This window comes from Marmota marmota, unplaced genomic scaffold, assembly GCF_001458135.2.
Source record: "Marmota marmota marmota unplaced genomic scaffold, marMar, whole genome shotgun sequence".
In the NCBI taxonomy this organism is placed as follows: domain Eukaryota; kingdom Metazoa; phylum Chordata; class Mammalia; order Rodentia; family Sciuridae; genus Marmota; species Marmota marmota.
In genome coordinates, this window is record NW_026000108.1 from 402,924 (window position 1) to 409,536 (window position 6,613).

General features: G+C 50.6%; 1 long non-coding RNA gene across 1 annotated transcript in view; it reads left to right on the forward strand.

Annotated features, from left to right (window-relative positions):
* Positions 1 to 6,174, forward strand: part of LOC125610879 — a 23,048-nt gene extending 16,874 nt beyond the window's left edge. The window contains exon 4 of the long non-coding RNA XR_007340928.1: positions 2,593 to 6,174. This is a non-coding gene — a long non-coding RNA (uncharacterized LOC125610879). The remainder of the gene's footprint in view (positions 1 to 2,592) is intronic.
* The last annotated feature ends 439 nt before the right edge of the window (positions 6,175 to 6,613 follow it).

Genomic DNA, 6,613 nt, shown 5'->3' on the forward strand with positions numbered 1-6,613 from the left:
CCTCCTGCATCCCTCCTCCTGCATCCCACCTCCTGCCTCCCTCCTCCTGCCTCCCTCCTCCTGCATCCCTCCTCCTGCATCCCTCCTCCTGCCTCCCTCCTCCTGCCTCCCTCCTCCTGCATCCCACCTCCTGCCTCCCTCCTCCTGCCTCCCACCTCCTGCATCCCTCCTCCTGCATTCCCCATCTTTTCTGCCATCTCCTGCCTCCCACCTCCTGCCTCCCTCCTCTTGCCTCTCATCTCCTGTCTGCCATCTTCTGCATCCCAGCTCCTGCCTCCCTACTCCTGCATCTCACCTCCTGCATCCCAGCTCCTGCATCCTGCCTCCTGCCCCCCACCTCCTGCCTCCCACCACCTGCATTCTACCTCCTGCATCCTACCTCCTGCATCCCAACTCATGCTCCCTACTTCTGCATCCTACCTCCTGCATCCCACCTCCCTCTTCCTGCATCTCACCTCCTGCATCCCAATTCCCACATCCCACCCCCAACATCCCAACTCATGCATCTCTGTGTGCATTCCACCTCCTGCCTCCCACCTTCTACACTCTACCACCTTCGTTCCACCACCTGCTCCCCACCTCCTAAACCCCACCTCCTGCATCCCACTTCCTGCCTCTCACCACTTGAACCCCACCACCTGCCTCCCTGTCTACCTCCCACATCCTGCATCCCACATGCTACACCCCACCACCTACATAGAACCGCCTGCATGCCACCACCTGCATCCCACCGCCTGCACGCCCCCACTTGCATCCTATCTCTTTCCTCCCAGCACCCACCTCCCACCTCCTGCATCCCACCTTCTGCATCCCACCTCCTACCTCCCACCTCCTGCCTCCCACCTCCTACCTCCCACCTCCTGCCTCCTACCTCCTGCTTCCTACCTCCTTCATCCTACTGCCTCCATGTCCCCACCTGCATCCCACCTCTTACATCCAAGCACCTGCCTCCCACCTCCTGCCTTTCACCTCCTGCCTCCTACCTCCTGCCTCCCACCATGTATATTATACCTGGATATCTACCTCTGCATCTCACCCATGACATTCCACAATGTACAGCATTCTCCTCTTATATATAGGATATGTTCCAAGGATACCAAACCATAAATATGTGGTTTTCACATTTTCATATATATACATATGATGAATTTAAATCTATAATTAAATGCAGTAAGAGGTTAACAAAAGTAACTAATTTCCAGCTCAAACCTGGACATCCCTTACTTTCAGTAAATGGTCAGCTGTCACTCCTCCCAGGGGACTCCTTCCTGAAGTACTGATGCAGCTCAATGCTTTCTGGAACAGAACACCTCGCTGCTGGTTGGAGTTGTTTTCTGTCCATGTCTCTATCCCCACGTTTAATGCCTTTTCCATCTAAATTAAGCTCTTACCATATATCATCACCATAACTTTAGCAGTTTGAAGTGCAACATCAAAACCAGCAGGAATTTATTTCCTTCTTCATAATTTTATGAATAGATTTATTCTTACTGTGGATCTTAGAATATGTTTTTCTTTTCTGCAATCAAGAACTCTCACCTTTTCACTTCAAGAAAGCATTATACATCTTGTCTTTGGCATGTCCCAGTTGTCAGCTTCACTACTCTTACATTTTGAGGCCATTATTAAGTAAAATATTAATCCTGGAACACAAGCACTGCGATGCAGACAGTTCATCTGAAAACTGAGACGGCTACTGAGTGATGAATGGATGGGTAGGGTGGACATGGGGATATGCTGGACAAAGGAATGATTCATGTCTCAGGCAGGAAAGAGTGGGATGGTGCAAGGTTTCATCATGCTACTCAGAAAGAAGCATAATTTGAAACTTATGGGCTGCATCACTCTGGAATTTTCCATTTAATACTTTCAGACTGAAGTTGACCATGGATAACTGAAATTGGAGGGAAAAAAAACATGGGTACAGTACACACTACAATGTTCACTCTACCCTGTGGATCCCACCTTCTGTACCCAAATCCAGCATCCAACACCTGCATCCAGCACCTGCATCCTAACTCCTGTATCCCACCTCCCAGCACCTGCCTCCCACAACCTGCATCCCACCTCCCAGCACCTGCCTCCCACAACCTGCATCCCACCTCCTACTTCCTATTTCCTGCATCCCACCACTTGCATCCTACCTCCTGCCTCCTACCTCCTGCTTCCTACATCCTGCCTCCACCTCCTGCATCCCACCCTCTGCCTCCCACCACCTGTATCCCACCACCTGCCTCCCACCTCCTACTTCCTACCTCCTGCCCCCACTTCCTGCATCCCACCTCCTGCATCCCACCTGCTGCCTCCACCTCCTGCCTCCCACCTCTTACATCCCACCTCCTGCTTCCTACCTCCTGCTTCCACCTCCTGCATCCCACCCTCTGCCTCCCACCTCCTGCTTCCTTCCTCCTGCCTCCCACCTCCTGCATCCCAGCACCTGCATTCCAACTCCTGCCTCCCACCTCTTCCTACCACAGGGTAGCCTTTGTTGGCTCCTCCCCATTCCTAGATCATTTGCATAAAAGCTGGAAGGTTGGTTCCTCTCCTTCTTGAATGCTTCTGAGTAAGGTCACATGACTTGATATGTTTCAGGTAATGTTGCATCAAGTGGCCTGGCAAGTGACAATAAGTGAGATCAGCAGGGAATGAGCATCACATCAAAGGGAAAGGCAAAGCCTGCTCCATGGCAGTCAGCAGGTGCTGCAAGGCCTGGAGGGTGAGAGGACAGCTGCCAGTGGTCCAGGGCAGGGCAACCAGGTGCCCAGCACCACTGAGGGAGAACCAGAAAAGGCCCAAAGAAGCCTGCTCCCCTTCCACATCCCGCCTTCAGCACGCTGGGCAGTTGGCCACTTTCTGCCACACAGTCAGTCACAAACAGGACAGTAGCCAGAAAAGCACGAATCTTGTGGAGTATACTATGTTTTCAAAACATTTTATTGGTCTGACAGTGACGTTCCATTGAGGACCAAAGGCTGACAAAAAGGCGAAATGTGCATCAATCAGGGCCTCTCCAGGGAAGCTGCATGTAAGAGGGCTCCTCCAGTGCCTCAAAATGCAGAGGCTCACAGACCACTGTCAGGAGCAAGTCTGCTGCAGGACCACCAGGCTCCTCCTGTCACCCAAGGACTGCTCAGGAGGGTTCGAGCAGAGGCACAAGATTGGTGTGCTCTATTTTGCTAATTTAAATTTTGTTTTCCATTTTGTTGGTGTTTTTTTTTTTTTTCCCTGTTGGTTACAGTACTACAAGACAGCAAATTAGGCCAAGACATTGAGTCAACAGGAAATTAAACCTGCTCACATCAGGTTGCTGTGTCTATCTCAGACAAGAGGAAGGGACACAGGTCTACACGTGGTTGGTGCCTGTTCAGCTGCAGAGCTCACTTTCTCAGGTCTCTACCATTCCCTACTTTCCTATCTCAGTGAGAAAACATACATTGGGGTGATCATGACCTGGAGGGCACTGCAGGACCGTCACCTTTGCCCACTTGCATAGGTGCCAGGCCCTTGGAGGATGGAAGTAGGTGCAGAGTGGGTCAGCACCAGAGTCCTAGCAATGTCCCAGTGGCACACCTGCACAGAGTCTGGGATGCAGCCTGGCAGCCTTCTTCTTACCTGGACCCCAACATACCCGCTGCCATGAATCACTGAGCTGTACTGACACAGATGGGAGTTTTCCACCTGCCTGCCCCCACCTCCCACCCTCCCTGCCCAGCTCCACCTGCCCGCCCCTCCAGATATGGCCAGTAGCTCAACAACTGCTGGGGCCCTGGAGTGGCTCCCCTTAGGCTCATCCTGCATGTGATGCCACAGCAAGAGAGCAGCAAGGTCAGCTTACATGCCCTGAGTGGGTTCCATTTGGGTTCCCCTGGCAGAGCTGCTGGCCTGGCTCTCAAACACTGCCCAGAAGACCATGTGTGTGCACACACATGTGCTCATTCTTTGTGCCTGTGTGTCTATGTGCATGTGTCTTTGTGTGCATCTGTGCTGCGCACGAGGATGTGCGCGAGCGCATGTGCTGGTGGTGGTAGGCACACGCGTGCATGTGTGTGCATGTTTGCTCGCAGTTGCTCCTGCACTGCATCGAAATCCTGGCCAGGGGTCCAGCCTCAGTCGTAAGTCCTTGAAATTCACAACAATCAACCATCTGACTAATTTTTCAAATTAAATGATTGTTTAATTGAATTTTCAGTCAAAAGGCCAGTTTTGTGGCTCAGGTTAAAGGCACCCAGGGAAGAAAAACCCACCTGCCTGCCTCCTCTGACCATGGAAGGGCATGAAAACCCAGATATCTGAAGGTTTGTTGAGCCTAAGAAAAACACAACTTGTCAGGCGACTTCACTGCCCAACTTCGCACACAGCATCATGAAGAATCCCTTTAAAACTAAACCCCAGCCATATTCACAGTGAACTCCTGCTGAACCAAATCACATCTTTACCATAAAATAATAACTTACAAACTCCACCTTCAGCCTCCTAAAATATGCTAGAATGTGTTTGTTTAATTTTGGCATCTCATCATCCTAATAAACTCCTGGCAGGAAGCAGAATAAGACTCAATAGAAGAAAGGTCAAAAGCTGCCCTTATTTTCTAGGTAGCACAATTCAGTTCTGAGTGGCTAACTGAACATTCCAGAAAAGCAGAATGAACATGTGCAAAACCTACAGCCAGGAGTCGAGTGTGGAGGGGCAACAGGAAGTTGATTTAATCAGGAGACAAGGTGGCTTCCATACCCTCTACTCCTTCCCTGAGAGCTCATCTTTGTGACAATCTGAGTTTACAGAGAGTGGGATTCTGTTTTCTCTAGTTAACCTTAAAAATGAAACCTCGATACTTCACATCTCCTATCCAACTCTGTAAAAGTGAAACTTACTGCATCTGGAATTGGGAAGCTCAGTCTTAAACCGCCACCTGGTGTGCTGGTGGTTGGGAAGAGGCTAGCTCACCTGAGGCTGGGGAAATCCCCTCCCTCCTGCACCCCAGGTTCCCCTGCTACCCCAGGACACAGCTGATTCCCTTCTGTGTCAGCCCCTGGCTGCAGGCCCTGCCTTCCCCACCCTTGGCCTTCTGTTTTACCCCAAGGAAAGCCTGAAGCCTTAGAGACCGAACTGATAGCAAACTTAAAAGATCCATAAGGCATTTGTCATTTTGAGCTGTATAAAGTGTGTAAAACGAAACAGCTCAGAAAACAAAGGGTGGGGGCTGATTTCACATCCACTGGTTTGCCCAGGAACACCCAGTGCTCACCCAGCAGGGGGAGGGGCCTGGCTGCCTCAGGAAGCCTCTGTTCCCAGAGGAAAATACCTGCCCTGTGGATTTGAATTAAGTAGATATGAGGTGGTTTAGGTCACTTTGTGCTGCACTTGTGACATTTCTGCTTAGGCCAATGGTCAGAAGGCTGCTTATCCTGGGGCAGGAGGGACCAAATAGACCAGCAGTAGGACCAGCAAGTCAGACTGAACCCTCTTGCTCCCACTGCCCCCAAGACAGCAAAGGCCTGATATGGGCAGTGCCCTGTAGGTGGGACCCCAGTAAGCTGGCCATAAGTCATTTCTACCCCTGGGGCAGCTTCAATACAGCAAGGTGAGTGCTGCACTTGTTGCCTCTTGGGAAGAACCCCACGTCTCACAGGAACTGTCTGAGCATTAGTGGGACAGGCTTGCACTCCATAATAAGCCCACTGAGTGGGAACAGGTCAGGGCAGCCCAGCAAGCTCCCAGATGGGACAGGGGGCTGGGTCACCAGGAGTTCAGGGGAGCTCTGGGCAGGGCACCTGAGGACTGAGGAGAGGTTCAACCCCAGAGCCTGCACCAAGTAACTGCACACCATCCTTAAATTTCAACTTTTTTCACCGAGTGGACTACTGAACCATGAAGATATTACACAATCTCCCTGACTCCCCTCACCCCACGTGCTTTGTGCTGGTGCCCACACAGCAAAGTACACTGTCCTCCACTCCCATCTGCAGAGGACACACACCTTTGGGGATCAGGGTGGGACTCTGCTCCCAGCTGATCAGTCAACTCCCTGGCTCGGCCCTAGGATTCCAGGCACAAGGAAGTCGGATAACCTTTTTCCAAGACTAGGAACCAGCCCCCCAGAAGGATGGACACACATTCCGCCATCATATGAAGCTCATTCCACAGTGTGCAAACATGCACACACACACACACACATACACACACACACCCTAGTTGTTTAAAAGTATGACCTTCACATTCATTAAGGCTATTTAAGGGGTATATTTTAGATGAAATGCTATAATATTCAAAATTACCAGAGTAATGAGTTTACAGGAAAATTATCTTTGCAGAAAAATTATGACTGATTCTCCAAAATAGGATTAGATTGTTCATATGTATTAACCAAAAATAAATTCTACTGCTTTGCAGTAGAAACCACACAGCCAGTTTCCAAAAACAGAAATGAAAGGGTCTGGTGTCAGTGTCTGCACACTCAGCGAGTTAGCTCAGAGACAGGGCTGACAGAGAGGACCAGCTGGCAGAACACAGGTTCAAACTTAACGAATCCGACCCAATTCTGCCCTTCCTCCCCATGCTCATTTACGTGTAGACACCCTCTAATTCCAAGTTGATGAACATTCTCCAATAACAT